This window comes from Bubalus bubalis, chromosome 24, assembly GCF_019923935.1.
Source record: "Bubalus bubalis isolate 160015118507 breed Murrah chromosome 24, NDDB_SH_1, whole genome shotgun sequence".
Classification (NCBI taxonomy): domain Eukaryota; kingdom Metazoa; phylum Chordata; class Mammalia; order Artiodactyla; family Bovidae; genus Bubalus; species Bubalus bubalis.
In genome coordinates this window covers 6,879,120-6,897,781 of record NC_059180.1, presented here as the reverse complement: position 1 = coordinate 6,897,781, position 18,662 = coordinate 6,879,120, and the positions used below count along the sequence as shown (strand labels likewise).

General features: G+C 45.1%; 1 long non-coding RNA gene and 1 other non-coding gene across 2 annotated transcripts; one reads left to right on the top strand and one right to left on the bottom strand.

Moving 5' to 3' along the window:
• The first annotated feature begins 5,313 nt into the window (after window positions 1-5,313).
• Window positions 5,314-5,386, top strand: TRNAG-CCC. Its single transcript has one exon. It is a non-coding gene; the product is annotated as a tRNA-Gly (tRNA).
• Window positions 5,387-17,340: 11,954 nt separating this feature from the next.
• Window positions 17,341-18,647, bottom strand: LOC112581856. The gene is made up of 2 exons (XR_003106515.3): window positions 18,522-18,647; window positions 17,341-17,598 (listed from the first exon to the last, which is right to left on the bottom strand). It is a non-coding gene; the product is annotated as an uncharacterized LOC112581856 (long non-coding RNA).
• Window positions 18,648-18,662: the final 15 nt, after the last annotated feature.

The following is an 18,662-nucleotide window of genomic DNA, read 5'->3' as shown; positions in this document are numbered from 1 at the left end:
AATCAGGGCCTCACCAGACACCAAATCTGCTGTCTCCTAGATCTTGGACTTCCTAGCCTCCAGAAACCATGAGAAATATGCTTCTGTTGCTTGTAAACCCACCTCAATTCATGGTATTATCTCAGCACAAATGAACAAAGACACTCTTCCCTCCTCACCCAGTCTCCTCCTGGTGAGCGTTCTTCAGGACACAGCTCTTCACCAAATCCCCCAACTAGGATTGATACCCATGCTGTGCTCCCAGAAATCCTTCTATGTCCACACCCACTTCCACCTGCCGTGCTTACCTCTTAACCTGTTTTTTATATCCCACACCACACACTCTAAGAACAAGGGGAGTTTCCCACCCATTTCTGTCTCCCTGGACCTAACAGCATCACACTCAGTCTGAGCTTAATAAATATTGGCTGGACTTATGAGTAAATCAGTGAACTGCTTGGTTCGTTCTCCAAAGTCCCCAGGAAGAGAACAGAGAACAGAGCTGCCCTTTAAGGGGTGGTTTCTGGAGGACATTCATTAAAGTTGGGGACCTGAGCAACACAGCTGTTTACTCTGTATTCTTCCTTCCTTGTAGGTGACAAAGCAAAGGAGAGAACCACAAATAGGGACTTTGCTGGTGGTCCAGTGGCTAAAACTCCATACTTCCAATGCAGGGGGCCTGGGCTCGAGCCTTGGTCAGGGAACTAGATCTCACATGCTGCAACAAAGGTTGAAGATCTCACATGCCACAACTGTGAGACCCAGCACAGTCCAATACATTTTTTTAAAGAAAAGTTGAAAAGAAAAAGAGAGAACCATAAATGAAAATGCCAGGTGGGTACTACAGATGGCCAGACCAAAGAAGGAACTTGACATTCATTTCAAGAGAGATTGATATCTTTCCTACTCATATCTCTATCCAAAATTGAGTTTAGTACTTCATAAAGGGCTGTCAGGTGCAACCTTCAAACCAAAAGGCTCCAGATAACCCCATAAACACCAGCCTACCAACGTCTTATAAGGATTTACCAACATCTTATAAGGTCTTTGTTGTACATAATCAAAAACACCTTGCCCATGCTTCTCGGAAGGCATGCTTTGCTGAAAAGCAGAGAGGAAGGCAGACCATGTGCCCTAAAGGAGGTTTTGCACCAATACCAAGACCCAAAAGAAGGAGAATGAAAAGGTTGTTCCACTTGATAAAACCTCACTGCAATTTACTATCATGAAGTGTCTGTTTGAAGTCGGGACAAGTTCTAGATAAGCTCTTCATTGAGAAACCAGGATAAAGGGGGGAGTGGGGAGAGAAAGCAACTGGAGTGGAATTCTGATTACAGAGCCATTAATTAAGACCATGAAAGGCCATGGAGTTGCCTTTGATTGGAAAAATAGATGAGTGCAGAATTAAAGGCTTTGGGGAAAAATCTTTTCATGCTTAAGGAGAGCCAAAAATTATTTCAAGGGTTTTAACATTAAGGCACTATTAAAGCTAAGGCGTTGGTGGTGACCAGATGACCCTGTCAATTTAATCAAAATCTTATGGGGAGGAGGGGGACAAAGTAAGTGACCCATTTTGTTTCAAAGCCTGCGCGGCTGTCTGATTCCATGCATGGGCATTTTTCAGGCTGGCCTGGGCCCCCTCACAGAGCCACCCAGAGGGGCCCTGCCATGCGGAAGCAGCCCCCGATTCTAGTATGCATCCCTCAGTGCTCCCCAGTTGGTGTGGGGGTGGGGCTCAGGATGCCCCCCCAATTTGGCCTCGCTGTAATCTCTCGCTGATGTTCCCACTGCTGCCTCCTGACCCTCCAGCAAGCATCCAGGCCCAACAGAACCCCAGCTCACACTGACCACAGGGTGCCTCAGGCAACTTTCTTCACCTCCCTGAACTTCAGTTTCCTTCTCTCTCTGTGAGGCGGAAAGAATATTCCCACCGAGGGTCAATCGGAACATCTATACCTATTTACATTCAAACATATAATACTATGGCTCAGCAGGTAAAGAATCTGACTGCAATGCAGGAGATACAGGAGATGCAGATTCAGTCCCTGGATTGGGAAGATCCTCTAGAGGAGGAAATATCGACCCACTCCAGTATTCTTGCCTGGAGAATCCCATGCAGAGAGGAGACTGGTGGCCTACAGTTCACGGGGTTGCAAAGGATGAGACACAACTGAGCATACACGCACGCACAGGTCTATGGAAGCTTCATGTCTGTTGATTCTCTTCCTCACTTCGTCTCCAATTCGTCCCTAAGTGACCTTCAATAAAGATGGTTCTTAGAATGCAGATCATATCATTGCCCTCAAGGATTTAGATTGGACCTCACTTTGAGCCTGACACTCAGAGCTAAAGGCCCTCTTGGCCTCAGCCCTCACCCTGGCTGCTCTCCCTCAAATATCTGCTGTGGCTCCCCACTGCCTACGAACAAAGTCTGAACTCTCTTTGAACTGGCATTCAAAGCCCTTTATGAACTGGCCTCACTACCCTTCTGGAATCATCTCTCACTGCTTACTGCCTTACATGCACATATCCCAGAGCAAGCCATATACACAGTGTCGGGAAATTGCATGAGCTAAGATGGACTGTGCATGGTTTGGTGCCCAGGACCCAGAGGACTTGAGTAGACAAATAAGTGAACCCACAGGTACAAGCAGTGTGACACCTTCAAGGGGTGTGTAGGGAGTCCCAAGAGAGGGACTGATGGGAGTTAAAGATGTCACAGGTCACCAAAGAGCCCTTTGAGAGCTAAGACTGAGAGATGAGTAGGAGTTTGCTGGAGAGAAAGTGGGGGCAGTGTCCAGAAGGGGAAAGAAGGAGAAGGAGCAGAAGTGGGTTGAACAGAGAGGATGTGGGTGAGGGCAGGAGAAGAGGCCAGTACAGCTGGACTGCACAGACGCATCATGAAGGCTTTGAATCCAGTTCAAAGAGGGCCTTCTTGCCGTTGACACTGTGTGTGTGCTCAGTCGCGTCTGACTCTGTGACCCCACGGACGTAGCCTGCCAGGCTCCTCTGTCCACGGAATTTTCCAGGCAAGGATAATGGAGTGGGTTGCCAGTTCCTCCTCCAGGGGGTCTTCCTGACCCAGGGATCAAACCCACATCTCCTGTGTCTTCTGCATTGAGTCTCTTTATTACTTGTATCTCCTGTATTGGCAGGCAGATTCTTTACCACTGAGCCACCTGGGAAGTCCATTGACAATGAGGAGAACCTTAAGGGTAGAATGACTAGCACTGATACTCTGCCTCTGGTGAGAGCTGGTTAGAAAAACATCTTAAGGAGACAGTGCAAAAAAAAAGAAAGAAAGAAAGAAAGTCTGTCTAGGAATTTCCCAGGTGGTCCAGTGGTTAAGACTTCACCTTCCAATGCAGGGTGTGGGTTTGACCCCTGGTCAGGGGCTAAGATCCCACATGCGTTTCAGCCAAAAAACCAAAACATAAAACAGAAGCAATATTGTAATTAATTCAATAAAGACTTAAAAAAAGAAGAAGAAACTCTGTCTAATGCAAATGATACTAATCCAAAGAGAGCAAATGGGCTTTTTTGAAAAAGTGTGCTGGAAAATAAAGTAAATATGCGAGGCAGGTTCAAAAAGCTCCTGCAAAAATCATTGAACGTGGGACCTCCAGTCATTATGTGCCTCATAAGATGATGCAATGGGAAATACACGGCATCATCCACAAAGAAGCCCTGTCTTGAAAAGACATGGAACCTCAATCTAACGAAGCCTCAACGTCTAATCACGAATTTATAGGAAATATGGGAAACAGAGGAACATGTTAAACAATCCGAGAGCAGGACTTCCCTGGTGGTCCAGTGGCTAAGACTCCGGCACTCTCAATGCAGGGTGCCCAGGTTCGATCCTTGGTCAGGGAGCAAGATTCTACATGCCGCAACTAAGATTGAAGATCCTGTGTGCCACAACTAAGACTCACCACAGCTAAATAAATAAATAAAATCAATATGTTTTTAAAAAGGGATGGATTTCACTTGATGTAAATTACAGCTCAGTTCAACTGCCTTCAATATAAAGAAATATGGAAAAAATCATTCGTGGACTTCTCTGGTGGTCCAGCGCCAGTTAAGACTCTTCTACTGCAGGGAGCCTGAGTTTGATCCCTGGTCAGGGAACTAGATCCTGCATACCACAACTAAGTGACATAAATAAATTAAATTAAAATAAATATTTTTTTAAAACACCAGAGGCAATCAGCCAAGTACAAATGCAGGACATTCCCCAGGTCAATTAACCTGCTTTCTTCCCAATATAATTGGCATGAGAAAGAAAAAAAATGAGGTGATTAAATTAAACCAAAATTTAGATTAAATTAAAGAGACTTGCCAAATGCAATATGGTATCTTGGATTGGATCCTGGGGCAGAAAAAAAAAAAGATGTTAGTGGGGGGGGAAAATGATGAAATCTTAATTAACTCTGAGATTTAGTTAATAGCAACGTATTCACGTTAATTTACTTTCGACAAATGCACCACGGTTGCCTAAGAGATTAACATTAAGCAAAATGATGTGAGGAATATACAGGAACTCTTATACAAGCTTTTTAACTTCTTTATAAACCTAAAATTATTTCAAAATAAAAAGGTTAGGACTTCCCTGGTAGTCCAGTGGTTTAGAATCCACCTTGCAAGGCAGAGGGTTCAGGGTCGATCCCTGGTCGGGGAACTAGGATCCCTGGAGCAGGGCAGACAAATAAACAAATAAATTTAAAAAAGAGAGAGAGAGAGGCTTTGAAAGTTCAAGAGCCAAATACAATGGATGGCCCTTGTTTGGATCCTGGTTTGAACAAATCCATTGTTAAAAAAAAAAGTCTTTAAGATAATAGAGGAAAATTGAATATGGACTGGAGATTAGATGATGTTTTCAGGATTAATTGTTCATTTTATTAGGTGTGATAATGACATAGTGGTTATGCTTTTTAAAAAGCCCCTATCTGTTAAACATATGTATGTACTGGTGAAATGATATGATTTCTGGGATTTAGTGTAAAATACTCCAGGAAAAAAAAAAGTGATGACGGTAGATAAAATGAGGTCGAAAATGGCTGATAATGGTTAAAGCAGATGACGAGTATGCATTTTAAGTTGTCCATACTGACAAGTTAAGAAGAGGAAGGAAGGGGGAAGGAGGGGCAGGGAAGGAAGACACATGGGTTGGGGGATGAGGTTGGGGGGAGGATGTCTGTACCCTCTCTTCCCTGTTAATAGGTTTAGAGGCATCCCCCTAAAATGCAACAGTCTGGTCACCAACTTGCTTTGTTTCCCTGATCAAGGGAAATGATCAAGAAATGGTCAATGATCAGGATTCCTCGCCAAGGGACTTCCCTGGTGGTCCAGTGGCTAAGACTCTGAACCCCCAATGCAGGGGGCCCAGGTTCGATCCCTGGTCAGGGAACTAGATCCCACAAGCCACATCTAAGAGTTCTCATGTAGCGACTAAAAGAACATGTAGATCCCGAAAGCTGCAATGAAGATCGAAGATCCTGAGTGCTGCAACTAAGACCCAGCACGTCCAAATAAATAAATATTACAAAAAAGACTCATTGCGAAGCCACCAAGCGACACACATCCCGCCATAATGATGGCACCAGCAAGGCAGCAGGGCAGGGTAGGGCAGGGAGTTGGGTCCCAGTCCCACACAACCTTCATTCAAATCCTGGATGACTTCTAACAGGTCAGTCTCTGTGCCTTGGTTCTATCTTCTATAAAATAGAAATGAAGGTAAAAATAGTACCTACCTATGAGGTTGTTGCTCGTGGCTCCCCAGATGGTGCTAGTGGTAAAGGACTCACCTGCCAGTGCAGGAGAGTCATAAGAGATCCAGATTTGATCCCTAGGTGGAGAAGATCCCCTGAAGGAGGGCATGGCAACCCAAGCCAATATTCCTGCCTGGAGAATCCCATGGACAGAGGAGTCTGGTGGGTTACAGTCCATAGAGTCACAAAGAGTCAGACATGAATAAAGCAACTTAGCACGCACGTACCTATGAGGTTTTTGAGAATTTTAAAGGAGCTGATATGTGTAAAGTGCTTCAGGTTGGATGTGACACTCAGTATGGGCTTCTGATAGCTCAATTGGTAAAGAATCTGCCTGCAATGCAGGAGACCCTGCTTCAATCCCTGGGTTAGGAAGATCTGCTGGAGAAGGGATAGGCTACCCACTCCAGTATTTTTGGGCTTTCCTTGTGGCACCTTGTAAGGACTCAGGACACATTAGGTGATTTCATTACCATTAATATGCATTCCCCAGCCATGATAACTTGGTGACCATCATGTTCCTGCCTCCTGCTCCCCAGCCTCTCCTGGACTTCGTAACGTAATCCATATGAATGCTGAGAATCGCCTCAAATTGTTTGGCTCGAAATGTGCCTTTTAGTTTTCACATGCTCCTAATTTTCAAATTAAATTCTCTTGTTTTCATGGTCTTTGTCAGAAACAATTTGATTAATCCCCTTCACCATTTTGAGAGTCTTCAGATGGGTCAAAGAGATCTCTTTTCAAGTAAGAATTTGCCAAACTCTCTGACCTTTCCTTATAACTAGCTGATGACAGAAGCGATGTGATAGTTGATCCTTGATACTTCATTTTCCTGGGGGAGCGGGGACTTCACGTCCTGTGGCACCAGGCTCTCCCTCCGTCTGTGTAGGAGTGAGCATGCCTTTGATTTATGATCTGCTCTGCTATCCTACAGCCCAGCTTCCTGTCCAGCCTTTGCATGACTGCTGTGCTGTGAACTGAAAGCCCATGAAAGACATTGAAAGGAGTCTTCTGCTGACCCACTGGTCTTCATCTGAGTATAACCAGCTCGTTGCAGGACAGATACATAACTAGTCAGTTTACATTTGATGGCATTACACAGCACAATCAAGCCTCTTCCTGGCTCCTCTTGTGGTCCTAATTCGTAGTAATCTTAACTGCCTTTCTTAGCAATTTTTCATGCTATGACTAAAGACCAGTCCATGAAACAGCATTACCCTGGAGCTGGGCCAACTTTGCACAGTTCTAAAATCTGATGGTGATGGAGCTCAACAAGGGCAGGTACCAGGAACTGAGCTGAGTGCCTGGGGTGAGTTAGCACATTTATCCTCACAAGAGTCCTACAAAGCAGGTCACTATTATTATGGCCATTTTACAGCCAAGGATACTGGAGCACAAAGCAGTTAAGTAACCTTTCCAAGGTCACCCACCCAGGAAGTGGTGGAGCCAAGCTTTGAACTCAGACCAGCCAGCTGCAGAGCCCAAACTCCTTGTATCCCTGCTTTGCACAGTGACTCACCCAATAGGGACAGCCAGGGACTGTAAAGGTCCTGTCTGATTGGCTGGGATGTTTTTCTGAGGGCTACTGAACTGATTGGATCAAATCAGTTTGTTGTTGATGATGATAATGATGGTGTTTTTTTATTTGGTTCGTCGGTCGGTTCTTTACCCTGACAATGAATCCTGGCTATGATATGTCAAGCATCTTCATGTACATGATCTCATTTTATCTTCCCAATTATCCCATGCAGATTACTATTCCTATCTAACAGAGCCTCAAAGACTTATGCTTACCCAAAGTCATCTTACTAGCATTTAGACAGAATTCACAAAGTTGAGTTACCAACGGCAGTGGGAGAGGGCCTTCAGTTCATGGAGTAGGTCAGGGGTTCCCAACCCCCAGGCCGCAGACTGGTACCGGTCCATGGCCTGTTAGGAGCTGGGCCACATAACAGATAAGCAGCAGGCCAGTGAGAGAAGCTTAATCTGTATTTGCAGCCACTCCCCATCACTCGAATTACCACCTGAGCTTCTCCTCTGTCAGATCAGGGGCAGCATTAGATTCTCATAGGAGCACAAACCCTACTGCGAACTGTGCATGCAAGGATCTCAGTTGCCTATTCCTTATGAGAATCATCCTGAACCATTCCCTGCCCCCACCCCCTGGTTCACGGAAAAACGGTTTTCCACAAAACTGCTCCCTGGTGCCAAAAAGGTTGAGGACCACTTGACTAGAGAACATGACTATGAGCCCCAAACATCCACCCAGAGACAGAGAAGGTAGAGGTCGACACAGAGCAGGACTCTCCCAGAGGCCCCGATGGGAGGACAGTCACAGGAAACCCGCCTTCTTCTCCTGCTTCTGGACTTGCAGTCCCCATGACAGGAGGAAAACCATCTTCCTTTCCAAAACCTGCTATGAAGATTGATTAGATAATAGGAGCAAAGAGCTTTGAAGGGAAGCAAAGGAGGAAACATCCTGTATTTGTGTTTGGGTTGATTCTCAAAGGACTTTAGACAGTGCTTAAGGCCAATGAATGGATCTGCTCTGGTGGCTGGGCTATTTCTCGTAGGAAAGAAATTGTTTCCCCAAACACGTCTCCTGGAGGGACTGCCAAAATCACCCGGCTCAGCTCCACACCCAGGCAAGTCTTTCTCCAGCCTGGCTGTCACCCGAGGAAAAGGAAACTCATACAGTCAGGTCCACCATGGGCTTGTATGTGAAATGTTGACGTGTACTTAAGACATCAAAGTACGCCTTTGGAGAAAACAATTACCAAATGTTTTTAGAACATGACTCCAATATGTAAGTTTTATTGGGAGGAAAGAAGATGAGATCAATGGATGAGACAGAGCATCAGACCAGATAATTAGGATGGAAGGAGCATTTCAGGACATTTAGTCCAACCCCATGCTTGTGCTCAGTCGCTTCAGTCATGTTGACTTTCTGTGACCCCATGGACTGTAGCCCGCCAGGCTCTTCTGCCCATGGGATTCTCCAGGCAAGAATCCTGGAGTGGGTTGCCATGCCCTCCTCTAGCGAATCTTCCTGACCCTGAGATCGAACCCGCGTCTCCTATGTCTCCTGCATTGCAGGCAATTCTTTACCGCTGAGCCATGGGTGAAGCCCTAGTCCAACCCCATCCACGGTCTAGTCCCCTCTTCCATGTCAAGTAATCACCAGCCTGTATCTGAACACCTTGCCCACTGAGCAGGTGGTATATGAATTACTACCTGATGATAAGTAAGAGAAGAAACACATCATAGAAATTAGCTGAAGTTTTCAACATAAATATCCCTATTCCCAAGCCACAGGCATCATTACTGTGGGAACTTTGAAAACTAACTTTACAATATACTCTGTGGTTGACACTGAAGGAAAACAGAGGCTGTTACACATTGCTGATGGAAGTACAAAGTGGCACAGTCTAGGTAAAGGTCAGATTAGCTCTATTTATTTAATTCAAAAGTGGACCTACCCTTTGAGCAGTAATCACACTTCTGGGAATTTATCCTAGAGCATGCTTCAGAAATGGATGCACACAGTGTTAGTCATTGCAGCTCAATTTGCAATAATATCATGCTGGAAACCCCCAGGTACACATCAAAATGGATCTGGCTAATCAAAGTATGGTACATCCATATGGCAGAATACTAGGCAGCCGTGAAAAGGAGATGGAAGCCCTCACTACACTGATATGGAAAGCTCTCCAGGCTGTTCTGCCAAGTGAAGAAGAGGAAGGAATAGAGGAGGATACATAGAGCTTAATGCCTTTTTGCAATAAAGGGAGAAATAAGGCCACACGCCATTGATAATATTTGCTTCTACAATGCATGAAAAACCACGAAAGGTGGTTCTGTATCTGGGGGAGGAGGCATGGAGTGGGGTGGATAAGAACAGGTGGGAGAGAGACTTCCTCAGGAATTTTCTTTTTCTAACATTCTTATTTTTAACCATGTGAATTTGTTACCTGTTTAAACACACAAATAAAGCACAAATAAAACAAAAGCTGGCCTTGAGTTTTTTTGGAAGAAAGTTGGTGAGGAGGTAGCAGAGTATCCCATTTAACCCAAGGTCTCCTGAACTTTCTCTTCTCCATCCCCCTCCACCCGCCAGCTTTTAGAATGAACAGTAGCCTTCATTTTCAGCAAACATACAGAATTCGGAACAAAAAAAGCAGGAAACTAGCTAAGTTCAGCAAGAGTGAAGTAACTGTCTAAGAAGAAAGTTTAATAGAAGTATATCTGAAGTGTATCAGAAGTGTTAGTCAAGGCATTAACTTACTTGCAATAGGTTAAGCATATGAATGCTCTTTCCTCCAAAAGACAGGGGCAGAGGGGGGCTCAGCAAAGGAAGATCAATATTCAAAAGGTACAATCAGTGTAGTGGGAAAACTCTTGTGATCAATGGGGATGGAAAGAGTGCATCAAAAATATCACAAGTGACTTTCTCGGTGGTCCAGGGGCTACGACTCTGGTGCTCCCAAAGCTGGGGGCCTGGGTTTGCTCCCTGGTTGGGGAACTAGAGCCCACATTCCAAAACTAAAATATTTCATATGCCCCAACTAAGACCCAGCACAGCCAAAGAAATAATATTTTTTTAAAAAGCATCACACGTGTTACAAAGATTTGAAAGTATTACAAGTGATGGTAATTGTCTGACATCAACCATCTAACGTACCAGGAACTGGACTGGATTGCTTGTATGTCTCATCTCATTCAATACTAACAACCTTATCAGGGCTTCCCTGATAGTTCAGTTGGTAAAGAATCCACCTGCAACACAGGAGACCCTGGTTCGATTTCTGGGTTGGGCAGATCCACTGGAGAAGGGATAGGCTACCCACTCCAGTATTCTTGGGCTTCCCTTGTGGCTCAGCTGGTAAAGAATCTGCCTGCAATGCAGGAGACCTGGGTTCGATCCCTCGGTTGGGAAGATTCCCTTGGAAAAGGGAAAGGTTACCCACTCTAGTATTCTGGCCTAGAGAATTCCATGGACTGTATAATCCATGGGGTCGCAAAGAGTCCGACACAAGTGAGCGACTTTCACTTCAACAACCGTAGAGGATTGGTCTAGAATCCTTTCACGGGGTGAGACACTAAGGTTCTGTGTTATCTATTGCTACATGACAAATTACCCGAAAATGTTAGCACCTTAAAACAACAATAAACACTTGCTATTTCAGTTTCTGCAGGTTGGGAATTTGACAGCAGCTTAGCTGGGTGGTTCTGGTTCAGAATCTCTCAGGAGGTTGTAGGCAAGATGTTGGCCAGGTTGCAAGTCATTTGAAGGCTTGATCGGAGCTGGGGGATCCACCCAGGATGGTGGGCCACTCACAGTGGCTGGCAGGTTGATGCCAGTCGGTAGACAGGAGGCTTCAGTTTCTTACCCCATGAGGTTCCGCATAGGGTGGCTTGTGTCCTTAAGACACGGCAGCTGACCTGCCCCAGAATGACTGATCAACAAGAGTGAAGGGCAGAAGTTACGATGTCTCTTTTTATGACCCAGTTTCAGAAAGTCACATATCCCTTACTATCCTGTTGGTTACATAGGTCAGCCCTCTTCAGTGCCAGAAGAACTACACAAGAGTATGAAAACCAAGAAGTGAAAGTCATGGGGCCATCTTGAATGTTTCCCACTAAGCCCAAGAGTATAAGTAATCTTCTTAAGATTGGTCAGCTAATTTCAAATTCCACCCTACTTCAAAATCAGCGCTCTTTCCACCACACAACTGCCTCCCCAAAGCGTGCATGCAGGACATTGCCAAATGAAGACAAAAGGTCCTAGTTAAGCCACATCCCTGTTTCATTGTTTTTGCCAAAAGTTTTATCTTCAACCCGCTGGGAAATACTTTTTTATATTGAAAGCATAGCTCAGGCTTTCTAATGGGGATTGATGAAAAATAATTTTATTTTATTGATCTTGCCCTAAACCAAACTTGCTGAACCTTATCCTTGGCTAGAGCTTTTTAAAACACAATAATAAAAATAAGGGATGCCTGCATTCATAGAAGACAAAATACTTCCAGATTACAATCCATTTTGTGATCATTCCTATCTTTTAGAGTTGAACCGAACATGTTCAGATCTCTGTGTTGTAGGAGGAGGTGATTGAAGGGCATTTTTATTCCCTCGAATAACAGGAAATCCATCATTTACTCTTTAGTAATAAAAACTGCATGTGTAAGAATTGGGACCACGGAAGGTCAAGTCAAATTAAAGATTTTATGACTGGTGGTTATATTAAATCTTTTCAACAATTTATAGAAAGGATTTGAAGTATGTCAAGTGTATGTCTTTAAGTTTTTTCAACTGAGAGGTTTTATTGCATCAAGTCACAGAATCAGGAGAAAAATTACTCTTAGGTCATCCAGGCCTGGCCCCTGCCAATGTCATATTGCTCCCTTCAGGACCAAAGACCAGATATTAAGCCGTCTGAAGTCAATCTCCCCTAATTAAAATGAAAGTCGTAAAGCAAAGTATTTCAATAATCTACCATAATAATAATAATCCCAAATTTATATAGTACTTATACCCAAGAAATGTAAAGCAGTTCACATTTTTTATTTCTCTCACCTGGAAACAGAAACTAAAGCCCCCAAGGCAAGTATAAGGGAACTTTCATTAACTCACATATTTATAGAGTAAATGAACGTGTGTTTGTACGTGTGTCTGCATGCATGTGCCAGGAGAGACGGAGACAGAGCTGAAATTTATTGAGTACCTACTGGGTACCAGGCTTTGAACTGAGTCCAGAGGACCCAAATGTGAAGAAGACTCTTCAGAGAAGTCACGGACTGTAAAGGGATGGAGCACCTCCCAGAGAGGCTCAGGAAACACGGAGGCTGAGGAAGCCCTGGCTCAGGACCCAACACAGCTGGTGCAGACTGAGAGGCAAGGCCATTTATGCACACAGAGGAGGCACAGAGTTCACACAGAAAGGAGAACTGCTGTAAAGCCTCGTGGTTCCTGCCTCCTCCCTGACATCAGTTTAGGGTATGGATTCACCACTTGCCTTTTAATACTGGCTCCAGTCGTGAACTAAAATGAGATGATTATATTTGGTAAAGAACAAGATAAAAAGCACTAGACAGGATGGTCTCTGTACCTAGACTGCAGCTCCCTGGGTGGGGAAGTACGGTACAGATGCGTCCCTGAAACCCAGCACCTACCCAAGTGCCGGGCATTGGTTCTCCCAAAGCCCCACCCAGAGATCTAAGTCATGTCCCCAAAAGCCAGGAGGGCAGTGCAATATTACCCTCAATTTTTCAGGTGCGAAAAGAAACAATTTCTTTGAGGTTCCCTGGACTTTTAATTTTTTTTAATACACACAAAAGAATGTGTGTAATATTTGACGGTTATGAAGTAGTATTAGCAAAATAAGCACTAGGAAACAGTTTTCCGGGGACCAGGGGTAGGAAAGAGTTAACTTCAGAGAACCACGAGGGGACTTTCGGGGTAATGGAAATGCTCAGTATCTTGAGTAAGGTGGTAGGATGGCGAATGTATATGAGTCTATGCATTTCCCAAAACTCAAAGACTTACAATCTATTATAGTTAAATTATAATTAAATAATACTAACTTTTTTAAAAAGTGCAGACTCAACTAGAAAACCACCATCATCTTGCTACCTGAATACCTTCCTAATTGCCATTTGTTCATCCTCTTTTTCTTTCTTTAATTGCGAGCATAATGCCTGGAGGCACAGCAGCCACCTTGTGACTATGAGGTCATAGTCATGCTATGAGGACAAAGACTAAACCTTAGGAAAGCAGAGACATAAAGGTGTAAAGATCCTGGTCCGTGAGGCCATTTTCCAGCCACCAAACTATCTCTAGACTGTCAACTTTCATACTGTCTTGTTGCCAGTAGAATAGCATTTTGTTATTTTAGTCAAATTAATTCACACCCAGAATACAAAGTCCTTCCATCCAGATTATTTCCACTTCATCTTCATTCTTTCATCAACTGAGAATACATCCCTCCTCCTCCTCCAGAACCCCAAACTAAGAATTCAAGCACGTCATCTCCAAAGGTGCATTTTGAAAACGAGGGCTGGACTTGTCTGGTGGTCCAGTGGTTGAGAGTCTGCCTGCCAATGCAGGGAACAGGGGTTCAATCCCTTGTCCAGGAAGATTCCACATGCCTTGGGGCAACTAAGCCCATGTGCCGCAACTACTGACACCCAAGAGCCTGGAGCAACGAGACGCCCTCGCATGGCATCTAGAAAATAGAGTTGCTCATCGCAACTGGAGAAAGTCCGTACACAGCAACAAAGACCCAGTGTTGCCAAAAATAAATACATAAATCTTAAAAGGAAAGAAAACAAGGGCTGTCCAAATGCCAGAGAACAAGTTCTATGAAGCCCCATTTCTCACTTGACCGAGATGAGCAAACAGCACGCTCTCCAAAGAAATTCTCCCTCTCTCCCTCTGCAACCTCATGACACTTTGATAACTTCCAGGTGCCATGTTAAGTTCTACAGAATGGACTAGACTCCGGGAGACACTCAACACCTGCTGTCAGACTTTAAAGCCTCAGCCAAAATTGGAGTCACCTTTTAGCAACCTGTTATGGATCTCTATGTACTTAGAGTCTTATAGAATGGGGATGTATGAGATGTAGGGAGAAAAACAGTGAAGGATACATCCCAGGGTGCAATCACAGCCTCTCCATTGGGAGTTTACTCTTTGTCTATCTCTTCACTAGAATGAAAACTTCAAGAGGTAAGGAGGGAAAAGGAGAGGTCAAAGGTGAGGTAAGGGAGCCAAAGTATTCGTCGTTCAGTTGTGTCCAACTCTTTTTGACTCCATGGACTACAGCCCACCAGGCTCCCCTGTCCATGGGATTTCCCAGGCAAGAATACTGGAGTGGGTTGCCATTTCCTTCTCTAGGGGATCTTCCTGACCCAGGGATCAAACCCAGGTCTCCTGCATTTCAGGCAGATTCTTTACCATCTGAGCCACCAGGGAAGCTCAAGGGAGCCAAACAAAGAAAAAAAAAAAAAAGAAATTACCCCAAATGAAAGGAAACACATGATCACATTTAGCCATTTTGATAAAAGTATGTGTGTGTGTTCACATGTTCAAAGATATTAAGTGAAAACTAGCTTTAAAAAGTGATCCATGACTGTCACTACATCTAACGGTCAATTCTTCACCTTCCTTGACTTCCCTGGATCTCTCGGCAGCATCTAACAAAATGGATCACTCCCTGTCTTACAACACGGTCCTGACGTGGCTTGCACGATGTCATGCCCTCCTAGTTTTCTTCCTGTCTCTCTGGACATTCTTTTTCAGCTTTCTTTGCTAGATTCTCCTCTAAATAGCAGAGTGTCCCAGGGCACTCTCCGTCTACACTTATCTTCTCTGCCGACACTTACCCCCTGCTTGTTCTCATCCATCCCATGGCTTCAATGGCATTCCACATGCTGACTGATATCTTATCAGATTCAAGCTCCAGTCCTCACCTCACCCATCAGGTACAGAATCTTATCTCCCATTTTTCCCTCAACAACTAACGGGCATCTCAAAACTAACACAACCAAAACAGAACTTTTAATCTCCCACCACAAATCCTCCCCCAGCCTTCCCAAGTCTGGAAATGGCACATTATTCAAGTAACCACATGAGACAATGTCCTGGGACTCATTCTGAACTCCTCTTTCCCTGACATCTAATCTGTCAGCAGCTCCTGTTAGTTCTACCTTCAAAATGTCGCAGATTCAACCACCACTGCTGCCCTAGCCAAACCACCATCATCTCGCCCTTAAGCTACCTGAATACCCTTCTAATTGCCATCTGTGCCGTCACACTTGAACCCTTTGCTCCACACAGCAGCCAGTGATCACTTTTAAAACATAAATCAGATCATGTCAATCCACTGCTCAGAATCCTCCATGATGACTTTTTTGGCTGGCCTGTTTCCTAGCCAATACCAACCCCACATCCCCATGCCCACCCTCACTCCCATTCTATGCCCCACTTCTTGGGAAGAGAAATATGCAAAGCTACAACCTCTATTTCCCAGTTTCCTTTGCAGTGAGGGAGGCCACGTGACACAGTTCTGACCAATGAGATATGAGAAATTACTGGATAGGGTTTCTAAAGAAGCCACTATTTTCCTTAGAAAAGTGGAGTCTGTTGTCCTCTGTATCTTTTTTTTTTAAGTTCATTTGGCTTTAACTTTATTTGATACGTACACACTGCTGTATCTATTTACTGTTTATTTATTTATTTTTAGCTGCACTGGGTCTTCGATGCCGCACGTGGGCTTTCTCTAGTTGCAGAGAGCAGGGTCTACTCTTTAGTTGCTGTGCTCAGGCTTCTCGTTGTGGTGGCTTCTCTTGTGGAGCACAGGCTCTAGGTGCATGGGTTCCAGTAGCTGCAGCACGCAGGCTCAGGAGTTGCAGCTTGCTGACTCCAGGGCACATGGGCTTCAGTAGTTGTGGCATAGGGGCTCAGTAGGTGCAGAACACAGGCTCTAGAGCATGGGCTCAGTAGTTGAGGCTCGCAGGCTCCAGAGAGTGGGCTCAGTAGTTGGGGCTCAAGGGCCTAGCTGCTCCAAGGCACGTGGGATCCTCCTGGACCAGAGAGTGATCCTGTGTCCTCCGCACTGCAGGCGGATTCCCATCCACTGCGCTACACAGGGAAGTCCCACTCTGTATCTTTCAACCTTTGCTCTTCTTTGTTCCTGCCTAGAAAGCAAATACACAACAGGAGAGCAGCCACAACAAAGATGTCAGGAAAGTAATGAGAAGCCAGCTGCCTCAGCCCCTGTATGCCCCTCCTTGGACTCCTGGTTACGTGAGAAAATAATAAATCCCTTATTTCGTTAAGTCGCTGTGGTGAAGTTTCTATGACATGGAGCCAAATACAACCCTGGCGCAGGCTTCCAATCACCCTTAGAATGAACTCCCAAAGTCTGACACGGTCTCTCCAAAAGCATCTCCTACCACTCTCCCTTTATTTCTTCCTGCACCGGGGTCCCAGCCAGGTTCCCGGCTATTTTTAGAACATGCCAAGTGTATTTCCACCTCGGTGGCTTTGCCCTTGTTCTTCTGCTGGAGTGTTCTTACCCTAGATCTTTCACATGCTTCCTTTGAGACATCTCTTCACCCAGTTTTCTGCTCTAATGTCGCCTCTGCACCAAGGTCTTGCCTTGACTATTCCATCCAAAACTGGCTCCTTCACACCCTTTAACTCTTTTGTTGTTGCTGTTGAGTTGCTACATCTTGTCCAACTGTTTGCAATCCCATGGACTGTAGCCTGCCAGGCTTCTCTGTCCATGGGATTTCCCAAGTAAGAATACTGGAGTGGGTTGCCATTTCCTCCTCCAGGGGATCTTCCCGACCCAGGGATTGAACCCATGTCTCCTGCATCTCCTGCTTGGCAGGCAGATTCTTTATCACTGAACCATACTTGGAAAGTTTAACTCTTTAGTGATTTATTTTTATTCATAGCACTTGTCAATATCTACAATTGTCTCTACCTGAGAGTAGACAGTTTTGTTTTACTTAATATCCATCTACTCCACTAGAATCAAACCTTCAAGAGGTACAGGCACACCCCCTGTATCTAGAAGAAGACAGCAGGCATTCAAAAGGTTATTTATTGAATGACACCTTTTTGAGTTTTTTTTTTTTTTCTTTTCTTTCTTCGATCTTCGATCTTCCTGGCGGCATGTGGAATCTTTAGCTGATCTTTAGTTGCAGCATGTGGGATCCAACTGTTGGACCAGGGATAGAACCCAGGCCCCTGCCTTGAGAGCACGGAGTCTCAGCCACCGGACTGCCACGGAAGACCTGTACCACATCTTAAAGTTAAGGTAGACTCTTCTTTACAGTTCACCCTATATTACAAAAGAAAGCAGTTTGGTATTGGACTTATTTTGGTTTTATTGTTGTTGTTGCCATACTATTAACAGCACTTTCGGGGGACTAGCATATTTTGTATTGGCGCTCTCCCCATATAGACACACATATAGATCTCATGGCCTCACTCAAAATTCTGGAGGACTCTGTAATTTAAAACTGCCCTAAGGGGCTTCCCTAGTAGCTAAGTGGTAAAGACTTCACCTGACAATGCAGGAGATGTGGGTTCAATCCCTGAACTGAGAAGATCCCACATGCAGCCGAGCAACTAAGCCCTGAGCTCCACAACTATTGAGCCTATGCTAGAGTCTTGGAGCTGAAACTACTGAAGCAGAGACCCTTGAGCCTGTTTCATGATGAGAAGCCGCCCCAATGAGACGCCATCCCACTGCAAGAAAGAGTAAATAGCCCCTGCTCACAGCAATGAGAGGAAAGACCGCAAACAAAGACCCAGCACAGACAAAAATACACTGACCTTAAATAAACCTCACCAAAAATAAACTGAATGTAGCAGCAATGCCTTCAGACCCCTGCGCTATCAGTAAGTCAGGCCAGGGCCTTTTGGTTTCTTCCAGATCATCGAAATAACAGTGAGTGGTGGGCCCCTAGAGATTCGTGTTTTTTTTTCCCTGACCTTTCCTAGACTGGGCTAGGGATATGATAAATCCGTTCTCAATATGGACAGTATCATGCCAGAGCGATGCAGGTGTCAGATACCTGGTTCGAATCCCACCTCACCAGCTACTTGACCCGTTTGAGCTCTGGGGGTTACAGGGAGGAATAAAGGAGATCGGGACGTGCAGTCGACCTCCTCCCCACAAGGAGAGGTCAGGCTCGCAAGCTCTACAGGCTTCCCCACTCCGAAGCGAACCTGCATCAGGATTTTCTGCTTCTCTCCTACCTTCTTGCCTTGCTGCCCACTTCCAACTCAAAGCTCACGCCTCGCATCAGGCTGGCAGGGGACCACCCCAGAGCCCTCTGGGAGCCCGGACCCCGGCAAGAACCCGCCCACTCCCGTCGGCCCCCGCGGCCGCTCCCGTCT